Raw genomic sequence first — 13,024 nt, forward strand, 5'->3', positions numbered from 1 at the left:
GCGAGTTATATTTTTATAAATAAAATTGCTTCCAAAGATTATATTACCATAATCACTGAAATGCCTTTTGCTCAAGTGGAGCAGAAAGAATTCGCAAATAAAACGATAAAAAAAAAAAAGAAGGGAAAAAGGGGTGCAACACGAGGACTTCCCAGGAGGTCACCCATCCTAGTACTACTCTCGCCCAAGCACGCTTAACTGAGGAGTTCTGATAGGATCCGGTGCATTAGTGCTGGTATGATCGCACCCGTTCATTCACCGTAACAATTTGTATACAAGCGCATTGCCGACCAAAAAAAAACCCAGAGCATTCCAAAGCTCGTAAACTCGCAACCGAGACCCCTCTTTCGAGCCTTCTTCTTCCCAAATACTGTTTTTCACCCTCCCGGTATTGTCCCATTCCCAAAAGAGTCCGCCGTCTGTAAAAGCAAGGTTAACTCGCAACAAAAAAAAGACAAAATGTTTATGAAATCCGCGCAACACTTGGAAATCAAGAGGCCATCCATGCCAGGCACGCTTCCGCGGGGAGTTCCGACGGGTTCGGTGCAATTTCCGCTTACACGAACGCACCGATGCACGCCTCTTTCGAACAATTCGTTCGTATGCGCATCGACCCGCGTCAACGGGTCCTTACCTTCGAGTGCCCGTAAATTCGAGGTCAGGACCCGGTTGCGAGTTATATTTTTATAAATAAAATTACTTCCAAAGAGTATATTACTATAATCACCGAAATTCCTTTTGCTCAAGTGGAGCGGAAAGAATTCGCAAATGAAAACGATAAAAAAAAAAAAAAAGAAGGGAAAAAGGGGTGCAACACGAGGACTTCCCAGGAGGTCACCCATCCTAGTACTACTCTCGCCCAAGCACGCTTAACTGCGGAGTTCTGATGGGATCCGGTGCATTAGTGCTGGTATGATCGCACCCGTTCATTCACCGTAACAATTTGTATACATGCGCATTGCCGACCAAAAAAAAACCCAGAGCATTCCAAAGCTCGTAAACTCGCAACCGAGACCCCTCTTTCGAGCCTTCTTCTTCCCAAATACTGTTTTTCACCTTCCCGGTATTGTCCCATTCCCAAAAGAGTCTGCCGTCTGTAAAAGCAAGGTGAACTCGCAACAAAAAAAAGACAAAATGTTTATGAAATCCGCGCAACACTTGGAAATCAAGAGGCCATCCATGCCAGGCACGCTTCCGCGGGGAGTTCCGACGGGTCCGGTGCAATTTCCGCTTACACGAACGCACCGATGCACGCCTCTTTCGAACAATTCGTTCGTATGCGCATCGACCCGCGTCAACGGGTCCTTACCTTCGAGTGCCCGTAAATTCGAGGTCGGGACCCGGTTGCGAGTTATATTTTTATAAATAAAATTACTTCCAAAGAGTATATTACTATAATCACCGAAATTCCTTTTGCTCAAGTGGAGCGGAAAGAATTCGCAAATGAAAACGATAAAAAAAAAAGAAGGGAAAAAGGGGTGCAACACGAGGACTTCCCAGGAGGTCACCCATCCTAGTACTACTCTCGCCCAAGCACGCTTAACTGCGGAGTTCTGATGGGATCCGGTGCATTAGTGCTGGTATGATCGCACCCGTTAATTCACAGTAACAATTTGTATACATGCGCATTGCCGACCAAAAAAAAACCCAGAGCATTCCAAAGCTCGTAAACTCGCAACCGAGACCCCTCTTTCGAGCCTTCTTCTTCCCAAATACTGTTTTTCACCTTCCCGGTATTGTCCCATTCCCAAAAGAGTCTGCCGTCTGTAAAAGCAAGGTGAACTCGCAACAAAAAAAAGACAAAATGTTTATGAAATCCGCGCAACACTTGGAAATCAAGAGGCCATCCATGCCAGGCACGCTTCCGCGGGGAGTTCCGACGGGTCCGGTGCAATTTCCGCTTACACGAACGCACCGATGCACGCCTCTTTCGAACAATTCGTTCGTATGCGCATCGACCCGCGTCAACGGGTCCTTACCTTCGAGTGCCCGTAAATTCGAGGTCGGGACCCGGTTGCGAGTTATATTTTTATAAATAAAATTACTTCCAAAGAGTATATTACTATAATCACCGAAATTCCTTTTGCTCAAGTGGAGCGGAAAGAATTCGCAAATGAAAACGATAAAAAAAAAAGAAGGGAAAAAGGGGTGCAACACGAGGACTTCCCAGGAGGTCACCCATCCTAGTACTACTCTCGCCCAAGCACGCTTAACTGCGGAGTTCTGATGGGATCCGGTGCATTAGTGCTGGTATGATCGCACCCGTTCATTCACAGTAACAATTTGTATACATGCGCATTGCCGACCAAAAAAAAACCCAGAGCATTCCAAAGCTCGTAAACTCGCAATCGAGACCCCTCTTTCGAGCCTTCTTCTTCCCAAATACTGTTTTTCACCCTCCCGGTATTGTCCCATTCCCAAAAGAGTCCGCCGTCTGTAAAAGCAAGGTGAACTCGCAACAAAAAAAAGACAAAATGTTTATGAAATCCGCGCAACACTTGGAATTCAAGAGGCCATCCATGCCAGGCACGCTTCCGCGGGGAGTTCCGACGGGTCCGGTGCAATTTCCGCTTACACGAACGCACCGATGCACGCCTCTTTCGAACAATTCGTTCGTATGCGCATCGACCCGCGTCAACTGGTCCTTACCTTTGAGTGCCCGTAAATTCGAGGTCGGGACCCGGTTGCGAGTTATATTTTTATAAATAAAATTACTTCCAAAGAGTATATTACTATAATCACCGAAATTCCTTTTGCTCAAGTGGAGCGGAAAGAATTCGCAAATGAAAACGATAAAAAAAAAAAAAAAGAAGGGAAAAAGGGGTGCAACACGAGGACTTCCCAGGAGGTCACCCATCCTAGTACTACTCTCGCCCAAGCACGCTTAACTGCGGAGTTCTGATGGGATCCGGTGCATTAGTGCTGGTATGATCGCACCCGTTCATTCACCGTAACAATTTGTATACATGCGCATTGCCTACCAAAAAAAAACCCAGAGCATTCCAAAGCTCGTAAACTCGCAACCGAGACCCCTCTTTCGAGCCTTCTTCTTCCCAAATACTGTTTTTCACCCTCCAGGTATTGTCCCATTCCCAAAAGAGTCCGCCGTCTGTAAAAGCAAGGTGAACTCGCAACAAAAAAAAGACAAAATGTTTATGAAATCCGCGCAACACTTGGAATTCAAGAGGCCATCCATGCCAGGCACGCTTCCGCGGGGAGTTCCGACGGGTCCGGTGCAATTTCCGCTTACACGAACGCACCGATGCACGCCTCTTTCGAACAATTCGTTCGTATGCGCATCGACCCGCGTCAACTGGTCCTTACCTTCGAGTGCCCGTAAATTCGAGGTCGGGACCCGGTTGCGAGTTATATTTTTATAAATAAAATTACTTCCAAAGAGTATATTACTATAATCACCGAAATTCCTTTTGCTCAAGTGGAGCGGAAAGAATTCGCAAATGAAAACGATAAAAAAAAAAGAAGGGAAAAAGGGGTGCAACACGAGGACTTCCCAGGAGGTCACCCATCCTAGTACTACTCTCGCCCAAGCACGCTTAACTGCGGAGTTCTGATGGGATCCGGTGCATTAGTGCTGGTATGATCGCACCCGTTAATTCACAGTAACAATTTGTATACATGCGCATTGCCGACCAAAAAAAAACCCAGAGCATTCCAAAGCTCGTAAACTCGCAACCGAGACCCCTCTTTCGAGCCTTCTTCTTCCCAAATACTGTTTTTCACCTTCCCGGTATTGTCCCATTCCCAAAAGAGTCTGCCGTCTGTAAAAGCAAGGTGAACTCGCAACAAAAAAAAGACAAAATGTTTATGAAATCCGCGCAACACTTGGAAATCAAGAGGCCATCCATGCCAGGCACGCTTCCGCGGGGAGTTCCGACGGGTCCGGTGCAATTTCCGCTTACACGAACGCACCGATGCACGCCTCTTTCGAACAATTCGTTCGTATGCGCATCGACCCGCGTCAACGGGTCCTTACCTTCGAGTGCCCGTAAATTCGAGGTCGGGACCCGGTTGCGAGTTATATTTTTATAAATAAAATTACTTCCAAAGAGTATATTACTATAATCACCGAAATTCCTTTTGCTCAAGTGGAGCGGAAAGAATTCGCAAATGAAAACGATAAAAAAAAAAGAAGGGAAAAAGGGGTGCAACACGAGGACTTCCCAGGAGGTCACCCATCCTAGTACTACTCTCGCCCAAGCACGCTTAACTGCGGAGTTCTGATGGGATCCGGTGCATTAGTGCTGGTATGATCGCACCCGTTCATTCACAGTAACAATTTGTATACATGCGCATTGCCGACCAAAAAAAAACCCAGAGCATTCCAAAGCTCGTAAACTCGCAACCGAGACCCCTCTTTCGAGCCTTCTTCTTCCCAAATACTGTTTTTCACCCTCCCGGTATTGTCCCATTCCCAAAAGAGTCCGCCGTCTGTAAAAGCAAGGTGAACTCGCAACAAAAAAAAGACAAAATGTTTATGAAATCCGCGCAACACTTGGAATTCAAGAGGCCATCCATGCCAGGCACGCTTCCGCGGGGAGTTCCGACGGGTCCGGTGCAATTTCCGCTTACACGAACGCACCGATGCACGCCTCTTTCGAACAATTCGTTCGTATGCGCATCGACCCGCGTCAACTGGTCCTTATCTTCGAGTGCCCGTAAATTCGAGGTCGGGACCCGGTTGCGAGTTATATTTTTATAAATAAAATTACTTCCAAAGAGTATATTACTATAATCACCGAAATTCCTTTTGCTCAAGTGGAGCGGAAAGAATTCGCAAATGAAAACGATAAAAAAAAAAGAAGGGAAAAAGGGGTGCAACACGAGGACTTCCCAGGAGGTCACCCATCCTAGTACTACTCTCGCCCAAGCACGCTTAACTGCGGAGTTTTGATGGGATCCGGTGCATTAGTGCTGGTATGATCGCACCCGTTCATTCACCGTAACAATTTGTATACATGCGCATTGCCGAACAAAAAAAAACCCAGAGCATTCCAAAGCTCGTAAACTCGCAACCGAGACCCCTCTTTCGAGCCTTCTTCTTCCAAAATACTGTTTTTCACCCTCCCGGTATTGTCCCATTCCCAAAAGAGTCCGCCGTCTGTAAAAGCAAGGTGAACTCGCAACAAAAAAAAGACAAAATGTTTATGAAATCCGCGCAACACTTGGAATTCAAGAGGCCATCCATGCCAGGCACGCTTCCGCGGGGAGTTCCGACGGGTCCGGTGCAATTTCCGCTTACACGAACGCACCGATGCACGCCTCTTTCGAACAATTCGTTCGTATGCGCATCGACCCGCGTCAACTGGTCCTTACCTTCGAGTGCCCGTAAATTCGAGGTCGGGACCCGGTTGCGAGTTATATTTTTATAAATAAAATTACTTCCAAAGAGTATATTACTATAATCACCGAAATTCCTTTTGCTCAAGTGGAGCGGAAAGAATTCGCAAATGAAAACGATAAAAAAAAAAGAAGGGAAAAAGGGGTGCAACACGAGGACTTCCCAGGAGGTCACCCATCCTAGTACTACTCTCGCCCAAGCACGCTTAACTGCGGAGTTTTGATGGGATCCGGTGCATTAGTGCTGGTATGATCGCACCCGTTCATTCACCGTAACAATTTGTATACATGCGCATTGCCGAACAAAAAAAAACCCAGAGCATTCCAAAGCTCGTAAACTCGCAACCGAGACCCCTCTTTCGAGCCTTCTTCTTCCAAAATACTGTTTTTCACCCTCCCGGTATTGTCCCATTCCCAAAAGAGTCCGCCGTCTGTAAAAGCAAGGTGAACTCGCAACAAAAAAAAGACAAAATGTTTATGAAATCCGCGCAACACTTGGAATTCAAGAGGCCATCCATGCCAGGCACGCTTCCGCGGGGAGTTCCGACGGGTCCGGTGCAATTTCCGCTTACACGAACGCACCGATGCACGCCTCTTTCGAACAATTCGTTCGTATGCGCATCGACCCGCGTCAACTGGTCCTTACCTTCGAGTGCCCGTAAATTCGAGGTCGGGACCCGGTTGCGAGTTATATTTTTATAAATAAAATTACTTCCAAAGAGTATATTACTATAATCACCGAAATTCCTTTTGCTCAAGTGGAGCGGAAAGAATTCGCAAATGAAAACGATAAAAAAAAAAGAAGGGAAAAAGGGGTGCAACACGAGGACTTCCCAGGAGGTCACCCATCCTAGTACTACTCTCGCCCAAGCACGCTTAACTGCGGAGTTCTGATGGGATCCGGTGCATTAGTGCTGGTATGATCGCACCCGTTCATTCACCGTAACAATTTGTATACATGCGCATTGCCGAACAAAAAAAAACCCAGAGCATTCCAAAGCTCGTAAACACGCAACCGAGACCCCTCTTTCGAGCCTTCTTCTTCCAAAATACTGTTTTTCACCCTCCCGGTATTGTCCCATTCCCAAAAGAGTCCGCCGTCTGTAAAAGCAAGGTGAACTCGCAACAAAAAAAAGACAAAATGTTTATGAAATCCGCGCAACACTTGGAATTCAAGAGGCCATCCATGCCAGGCACGCTTCCGCGGGGAGTTCCGACGGGTCCGGTGCAATTTCCGCTTACACGAACGCACCGATGCACGCCTCTTTCGAACAATTCGTTCGTATGCGCATCGACCCGCGTCAACTGGTCCTTACCTTCGAGTGCCCGTAAATTCGAGGTCGGGACCCGGTTGCGAGTTATATTTTTATAAATAAAATTACTTCCAAAGAGTATATTACTATAATCACCGAAATTCCTTTTGCTCAAGTGGAGCGGAAAGAATTCGCAAATGAAAACGATAAAAAAAAAAGAAGGGAAAAAGGGGTGCAACACGAGGACTTCCCAGGAGGTCACCCATCCTAGTACTACTCTCGCCCAAGCACGCTTAACTGCGGAGTTCTGATGGGATCCGGTGCATTAGTGCTGGTATGATCGCACCCGTTCATTCACCGTAACAATTTGTATACATGCGCATTGCCGAACAAAAAAAAACCCAGAGCATTCCAAAGCTCGTAAACTCGCAACCGAGACCCCTCTTTCGAGCCTTCTTCTTCCAAAATACTGTTTTTCACCCTCCCGGTATTGTCCCATTCCCAAAAGAGTCCGCCGTCTGTAAAAGCAAGGTGAACTCGCAACAAAAAAAAGACAAAATGTTTATGAAATCCGCGCAACACTTGGAATTCAAGAGGCCATCCATGCCAGGCACGCTTCCGCGGGGAGTTCCGACGGGTCCGGTGCAATTTCCGCTTACACGAACGCACCGATGCACGCCTCTTTCGAACAATTCGTTCGTATGCGCATCGACCCGCGTCAACTGGTCCTTACCTTCGAGTGCCCGTAAATTCGAGGTCGGGACCCGGTTGCGAGTTATATTTTTATAAATAAAATTACTTCCAAAGAGTATATTACTATAATCACCGAAATTCCTTTTGCTCAAGTGGAGCGGAAAGAATTCGCAAATGAAAACGATAAAAAAAAAAGAAGGGAAAAAGGGGTGCAACACGAGGACTTCCCAGGAGGTCACCCATCCTAGTACTACTCTCGCCCAAGCACGCTTAACTGCGGAGTTCTGATGGGATCCGGTGCATTAGTGCTGGTATGATCGCACCCGTTCATTCACCGTAACAATTTGTATACATGCGCATTGCCGAACAAAAAAAAACCCAGAGCATTCCAAAGCTCGTAAACTCGCAACCGAGACCCCTCTTTCGAGCCTTCTTCTTCCAAAATACTGTTTTTCACCCTCCCGGTATTGTCCCATTCCCAAAAGAGTCCGCCGTCTGTAAAAGCAAGGTGAACTCGCAACAAAAAAAAGACAAAATGTTTATGAAATCCGCGCAACACTTGGAATTCAAGAGGCCATCCATGCCAGGCACGCTTCCGCGGGGAGTTCCGACGGGTCCGGTGCAATTTCCGCTTACACGAACGCACCGATGCACGCCTCTTTCGAACAATTCGTTCGTATGCGCATCGACCCGCGTCAACTGGTCCTTACCTTCGAGTGCCCGTAAATTCGAGGTCGGGACCCGGTTGCGAGTTATATTTTTATAAATAAAATTACTTCCAAAGAGTATATTACTATAATCACCGAAATTCCTTTTGCTCAAGTGGAGCGGAAAGAATTCGCAAATGAAAACGATAAAAAAAAAAGAAGGGAAAAAGGGGTGCAACACGAGGACTTCCCAGGAGGTCACCCATCCTAGTACTACTCTCGCCCAAGCACGCTTAACTGCGGAGTTCTGATGGGATCCGGTGCATTAGTGCTGGTATGATCGCACCCGTTCATTCACCGTAACAATTTGTATACATGCGCATTGCCGAACAAAAAAAAACCCAGAGCATTCCAAAGCTCGTAAACACGCAACCGAGACCCCTCTTTCGAGCCTTCTTCTTCCAAAATACTGTTTTTCACCCTCCCGGTATTGTCCCATTCCCAAAAGAGTCCGCCGTCTGTAAAAGCAAGGTGAACTCGCAACAAAAAAAAGACAAAATGTTTATGAAATCCGCGCAACACTTGGAATTCAAGAGGCCATCCATGCCAGGCACGCTTCCGCGGGGAGTTCCGACGGGTCCGGTGCAATTTCCGCTTACACGAACGCACCGATGCACGCCTCTTTCGAACAATTCGTTCGTATGCGCATCGACCCGCGTCAACTGGTCCTTACCTTCGAGTGCCCGTAAATTCGAGGTCGGGACCCGGTTGCGAGTTATATTTTTATAAATAAAATTACTTCCAAAGAGTATATTACTATAATCACCGAAATTCCTTTTGCTCAAGTGGAGCGGAAAGAATTCGCAAATGAAAACGATAAAAAAAAAAGAAGGGAAAAAGGGGTGCAACACGAGGACTTCCCAGGAGGTCACCCATCCTAGTACTACTCTCGCCCAAGCACGCTTAACTGCGGAGTTCTGATGGGATCCGGTGCATTAGTGCTGGTATGATCGCACCCGTTCATTCACCGTAACAATTTGTATACATGCGCATTGCCGAACAAAAAAAAACCCAGAGCATTCCAAAGCTCGTAAACTCGCAACCGAGACCCCTCTTTCGAGCCTTCTTCTTCCAAAATACTGTTTTTCACCCTCCCGGTATTGTCCCATTCCCAAAAGAGTCCGCCGTCTGTAAAAGCAAGGTGAACTCGCAACAAAAAAAAGACAAAATGTTTATGAAATCCGCGCAACACTTGGAATTCAAGAGGCCATCCATGCCAGGCACGCTTCCGCGGGGAGTTCCGACGGGTCCGGTGCAATTTCCGCTTACACGAACGCACCGATGCACGCCTCTTTCGAACAATTCGTTCGTATGCGCATCGACCCGCGTCAACTGGTCCTTACCTTCGAGTGCCCGTAAATTCGAGGTCGGGACCCGGTTGCGAGTTATATTTTTATAAATAAAATTACTTCCAAAGAGTATATTACTATAATCACCGAAATTCCTTTTGCTCAAGTGGAGCGGAAAGAATTCGCAAATGAAAACGATAAAAAAAAAAGAAGGGAAAAAGGGGTGCAACACGAGGACTTCCCAGGAGGTCACCCATCCTAGTACTACTCTCGCCCAAGCACGCTTAACTGCGGAGTTCTGATGGGATCCGGTGCATTAGTGCTGGTATGTTCGCACCCGTTCATTCACCGTAACAATTTGTATACATGCGCATTGCCGAACAAAAAAAAACCCAGAGCATTCCAAAGCTCGTAAACTCGCAACCGAGACCCCTCTTTCGAGCCTTCTTCTTCCAAAATACTGTTTTTCACCCTCCCGGTATTGTCCCATTCCCAAAAGAGTCCGCCGTCTGTAAAAGCAAGGTGAACTCGCAACAAAAAAAAGACAAAATGTTTATGAAATCCGCGCAACACTTGGAATTCAAGAGGCCATCCATGCCAGGCACGCTTCCGCGGGGAGTTCCGACGGGTCCGGTGCAATTTCCGCTTACACGAACGCACCGATGCACGCCTCTTTCGAACAATTCGTTCGTATGCGCATCGACCCGCGTCAACTGGTCCTTACCTTCGAGTGCCCGTAAATTCGAGGTCGGGACCCGGTTGCGAGTTATATTTTTATAAATAAAATTACTTCCAAAGAGTATATTACTATAATCACCGAAATTCCTTTTGCTCAAGTGGAGCGGAAAGAATTCGCAAATGAAAACGATAAAAAAAAAAGAAGGGAAAAAGGGGTGCAACACGAGGACTTCCCAGGAGGTCACCCATCCTAGTACTACTCTCGCCCAAGCACGCTTAACTGCGGAGTTCTGATGGGATCCGGTGCATTAGTGCTGGTATGATCGCACCCGTTCATTCACCGTAACAATTTGTATACATGCGCATTGCCGAACAAAAAAAAACCCAGAGCATTCCAAAGCTCGTAAACACGCAACCGAGACCCCTCTTTCGAGCCTTCTTCTTCCAAAATACTGTTTTTCACCCTCCCGGTATTGTCCCATTCCCAAAAGAGTCCGCCGTCTGTAAAAGCAAGGTGAACTCGCAACAAAAAAAAGACAAAATGTTTATGAAATCCGCGCAACACTTGGAATTCAAGAGGCCATCCATGCCAGGCACGCTTCCGCGGGGAGTTCCGACGGGTCCGGTGCAATTTCCGCTTACACGAACGCACCGATGCACGCCTCTTTCGAACAATTCGTTCGTATGCGCATCGACCCGCGTCAACTGGTCCTTACCTTCGAGTGCCCGTAAATTCGAGGTCGGGACCCGGTTGCGAGTTATATTTTTATAAATAAAATTACTTCCAAAGAGTATATTACTATAATCACCGAAATTCCTTTTGCTCAAGTGGAGCGGAAAGAATTCGCAAATGAAAACGATAAAAAAAAAAGAAGGGAAAAAGGGGTGCAACACTAGGACTTCCCAGGAGGTCACCCATCCTAGTACTACTCTCGCCCAAGCACGCTTAACTGCGGAGTTCTGATGGGATCCGGTGCATTAGTGCTGGTATGATCGCACCCGTTCATTCACCGTAACAATTTGTATACATGCGCATTGCCGAACAAAAAAAAACCCAGAGCATTCCAAAGCTCGTAAACTCGCAACCGAGACCCCTCTTTCGAGCCTTCTTCTTCCAAAATACTGTTTTTCACCCTCCCGGTATTGTCCCATTCCCAAAAGAGTCCGCCGTCTGTAAAAGCAAGGTGAACTCGCAACAAAAAAAAGACAAAATGTTTATGAAATCCGCGCAACACTTGGAATTCAAGAGGCCATCCATGCCAGGCACGCTTCCGCGGGGAGTTCCGACGGGTCCGGTGCAATTTCCGCTTACACGAACGCACCGATGCACGCCTCTTTCGAACAATTCGTTCGTATGCGCATCGACCCGCGTCAACTGGTCCTTACCTTCGAGTGCCCGTAAATTCGAGGTCGGGACCCGGTTGCGAGTTATATTTTTATAAATAAAATTACTTCCAAAGAGTATATTACTATAATCACCGAAATTCCTTTTGCTCAAGTGGAGCGGAAAGAATTCGCAAATGAAAACGATAAAAAAAAAAGAAGGGAAAAAGGGGTGCAACACGAGGACTTCCCAGGAGGTCACCCATCCTAGTACTACTCTCGCCCAAGCACGCTTAACTGCGGAGTTCTGATGGGATCCGGTGCATTAGTGCTGGTATGATCGCACCCGTTCATTCACCGTAACAATTTGTATACATGCGCATTGCCGAACAAAAAAAAACCCAGAGCATTCCAAAGCTCGTAAACTCGCAACCGAGACCCCTCTTTCGAGCCTTCTTCTTCCAAAATACTGTTTTTCACCCTCCCGGTATTGTCCCATTCCCAAAAGAGTCCGCCGTCTGTAAAAGCAAGGTGAACTCGCAACAAAAAAAAGACAAAATGTTTATGAAATCCGCGCAACACTTGGAATTCAAGAGGCCATCCATGCCAGGCACGCTTCCGCGGGGAGTTCCGACGGGTCCGGTGCAATTTCCGCTTACACGAACGCACCGATGCACGCCTCTTTCGAACAATTCGTTCGTATGCGCATCGACCCGCGTCAACTGGTCCTTACCTTCGAGTGCCCGTAAATTCGAGGTCGGGACCCGGTTGCGAGTTATATTTTTATAAATAAAATTACTTCCAAAGAGTATATTACTATAATCACCGAAATTCCTTTTGCTCAAGTGGAGCGGAAAGAATTCGCAAATGAAAACGATAAAAAAAAAAGAAGGGAAAAAGGGGTGCAACACGAGGACTTCCCAGGAGGTCACCCATCCTAGTACTACTCTCGCCCAAGCACGCTTAACTGCGGAGTTCTGATGGGATCCGGTGCATTAGTGCTGGTATGATCGCACCCGTTCATTCACCGTAACAATTTGTATACATGCGCATTGCCGAACAAAAAAAAACCCAGAGCATTCCAAAGCTCGTAAACACGCAACCGAGACCCCTCTTTCGAGCCTTCTTCTTCCAAAATACTGTTTTTCACCCTCCCGGTATTGTCCCATTCCCAAAAGAGTCCGCCGTCTGTAAAAGCAAGGTGAACTCGCAACAAAAAAAAGACAAAATGTTTATGAAATCCGCGCAACACTTGGAATTCAAGAGGCCATCCATGCCAGGCACGCTTCCGCGGGGAGTTCCGACGGGTCCGGTGCAATTTCCGCTTACACGAACGCACCGATGCACGCCTCTTTCGAACAATTCGTTCGTATGCGCATCGACCCGCGTCAACTGGTCCTTACCTTCGAGTGCCCGTAAATTCGAGGTCGGGACCCGGTTGCGAGTTATATTTTTATAAATAAAATTACTTCCAAAGAGTATATTACTATAATCACCGAAATTCCTTTTGCTCAAGTGGAGCGGAAAGAATTCGCAAATGAAAACGATAAAAAAAAAAGAAGGGAAAAAGGGGTGCAACACGAGGACTTCCCAGGAGGTCACCCATCCTAGTACTACTCTCGCCCAAGCACGCTTAACTGCGGAGTTCTGATGGGATCCGGTGCATTAGTGCTGGTATGATCGCACCCGTTCATTCACCGTAACAATTTGTATACATGCGCAT

General features: G+C 46.9%; 20 non-coding genes across 20 annotated transcripts; all 20 read right to left on the reverse strand.

Moving 5' to 3' along the window:
• Positions 1–130: 130 nt before the first annotated feature.
• On the reverse strand, positions 131–249 carry LOC130816667 (5S ribosomal RNA). The gene has a single exon (XR_009043203.1). It is a non-coding gene; the product is annotated as a 5S ribosomal RNA (ribosomal RNA).
• Positions 250–805: 556 nt separating this feature from the next.
• Positions 806–924, reverse strand: LOC130816952 (5S ribosomal RNA). Its single transcript, XR_009043482.1, has one exon. It is a non-coding gene; the product is annotated as a 5S ribosomal RNA (ribosomal RNA).
• A 551-nt stretch (positions 925–1,475) lies between these two features.
• LOC130817070 (5S ribosomal RNA) lies at positions 1,476–1,594 on the reverse strand. Its single transcript, XR_009043593.1, has one exon. It is a non-coding gene; the product is annotated as a 5S ribosomal RNA (ribosomal RNA).
• Positions 1,595–2,145: 551 nt separating this feature from the next.
• On the reverse strand, positions 2,146–2,264 carry LOC130817189 (5S ribosomal RNA). The gene has a single exon (XR_009043704.1). It is a non-coding gene; the product is annotated as a 5S ribosomal RNA (ribosomal RNA).
• Positions 2,265–2,820: 556 nt separating this feature from the next.
• LOC130816234 (5S ribosomal RNA) lies at positions 2,821–2,939 on the reverse strand. Its single transcript, XR_009042779.1, has one exon. It is a non-coding gene; the product is annotated as a 5S ribosomal RNA (ribosomal RNA).
• A 551-nt stretch (positions 2,940–3,490) lies between these two features.
• LOC130816351 (5S ribosomal RNA) lies at positions 3,491–3,609 on the reverse strand. The gene has a single exon (XR_009042890.1). It is a non-coding gene; the product is annotated as a 5S ribosomal RNA (ribosomal RNA).
• Positions 3,610–4,160: 551 nt separating this feature from the next.
• On the reverse strand, positions 4,161–4,279 carry LOC130816469 (5S ribosomal RNA). Its single transcript, XR_009043001.1, has one exon. It is a non-coding gene; the product is annotated as a 5S ribosomal RNA (ribosomal RNA).
• A 551-nt stretch (positions 4,280–4,830) lies between these two features.
• LOC130816539 (5S ribosomal RNA) lies at positions 4,831–4,949 on the reverse strand. Its single transcript, XR_009043068.1, has one exon. It is a non-coding gene; the product is annotated as a 5S ribosomal RNA (ribosomal RNA).
• A 551-nt stretch (positions 4,950–5,500) lies between these two features.
• Positions 5,501–5,619, reverse strand: LOC130816540 (5S ribosomal RNA). The gene has a single exon (XR_009043069.1). It is a non-coding gene; the product is annotated as a 5S ribosomal RNA (ribosomal RNA).
• A 551-nt stretch (positions 5,620–6,170) lies between these two features.
• On the reverse strand, positions 6,171–6,289 carry LOC130816586 (5S ribosomal RNA). The gene has a single exon (XR_009043118.1). It is a non-coding gene; the product is annotated as a 5S ribosomal RNA (ribosomal RNA).
• A 551-nt stretch (positions 6,290–6,840) lies between these two features.
• On the reverse strand, positions 6,841–6,959 carry LOC130816700 (5S ribosomal RNA). The gene has a single exon (XR_009043238.1). It is a non-coding gene; the product is annotated as a 5S ribosomal RNA (ribosomal RNA).
• A 551-nt stretch (positions 6,960–7,510) lies between these two features.
• Positions 7,511–7,629, reverse strand: LOC130816782 (5S ribosomal RNA). The gene has a single exon (XR_009043320.1). It is a non-coding gene; the product is annotated as a 5S ribosomal RNA (ribosomal RNA).
• Positions 7,630–8,180: 551 nt separating this feature from the next.
• Positions 8,181–8,299, reverse strand: LOC130816793 (5S ribosomal RNA). Its single transcript, XR_009043331.1, has one exon. It is a non-coding gene; the product is annotated as a 5S ribosomal RNA (ribosomal RNA).
• A 551-nt stretch (positions 8,300–8,850) lies between these two features.
• On the reverse strand, positions 8,851–8,969 carry LOC130816805 (5S ribosomal RNA). Its single transcript, XR_009043342.1, has one exon. It is a non-coding gene; the product is annotated as a 5S ribosomal RNA (ribosomal RNA).
• Positions 8,970–9,520: 551 nt separating this feature from the next.
• LOC130816490 (5S ribosomal RNA) lies at positions 9,521–9,639 on the reverse strand. The gene has a single exon (XR_009043020.1). It is a non-coding gene; the product is annotated as a 5S ribosomal RNA (ribosomal RNA).
• A 551-nt stretch (positions 9,640–10,190) lies between these two features.
• Positions 10,191–10,309, reverse strand: LOC130816817 (5S ribosomal RNA). Its single transcript, XR_009043353.1, has one exon. It is a non-coding gene; the product is annotated as a 5S ribosomal RNA (ribosomal RNA).
• A 551-nt stretch (positions 10,310–10,860) lies between these two features.
• On the reverse strand, positions 10,861–10,979 carry LOC130816512 (5S ribosomal RNA). Its single transcript, XR_009043041.1, has one exon. It is a non-coding gene; the product is annotated as a 5S ribosomal RNA (ribosomal RNA).
• Positions 10,980–11,530: 551 nt separating this feature from the next.
• Positions 11,531–11,649, reverse strand: LOC130816828 (5S ribosomal RNA). The gene has a single exon (XR_009043364.1). It is a non-coding gene; the product is annotated as a 5S ribosomal RNA (ribosomal RNA).
• Positions 11,650–12,200: 551 nt separating this feature from the next.
• LOC130816841 (5S ribosomal RNA) lies at positions 12,201–12,319 on the reverse strand. Its single transcript, XR_009043376.1, has one exon. It is a non-coding gene; the product is annotated as a 5S ribosomal RNA (ribosomal RNA).
• Positions 12,320–12,870: 551 nt separating this feature from the next.
• On the reverse strand, positions 12,871–12,989 carry LOC130816852 (5S ribosomal RNA). Its single transcript, XR_009043387.1, has one exon. It is a non-coding gene; the product is annotated as a 5S ribosomal RNA (ribosomal RNA).
• Between the last annotated feature and the right edge of the window lie 35 nt (positions 12,990–13,024).

Source organism: Amaranthus tricolor, chromosome 6 (assembly GCF_026212465.1).
Source record: "Amaranthus tricolor cultivar Red isolate AtriRed21 chromosome 6, ASM2621246v1, whole genome shotgun sequence".
Lineage (NCBI taxonomy): Eukaryota > Viridiplantae > Streptophyta > Magnoliopsida > Caryophyllales > Amaranthaceae > Amaranthus > Amaranthus tricolor.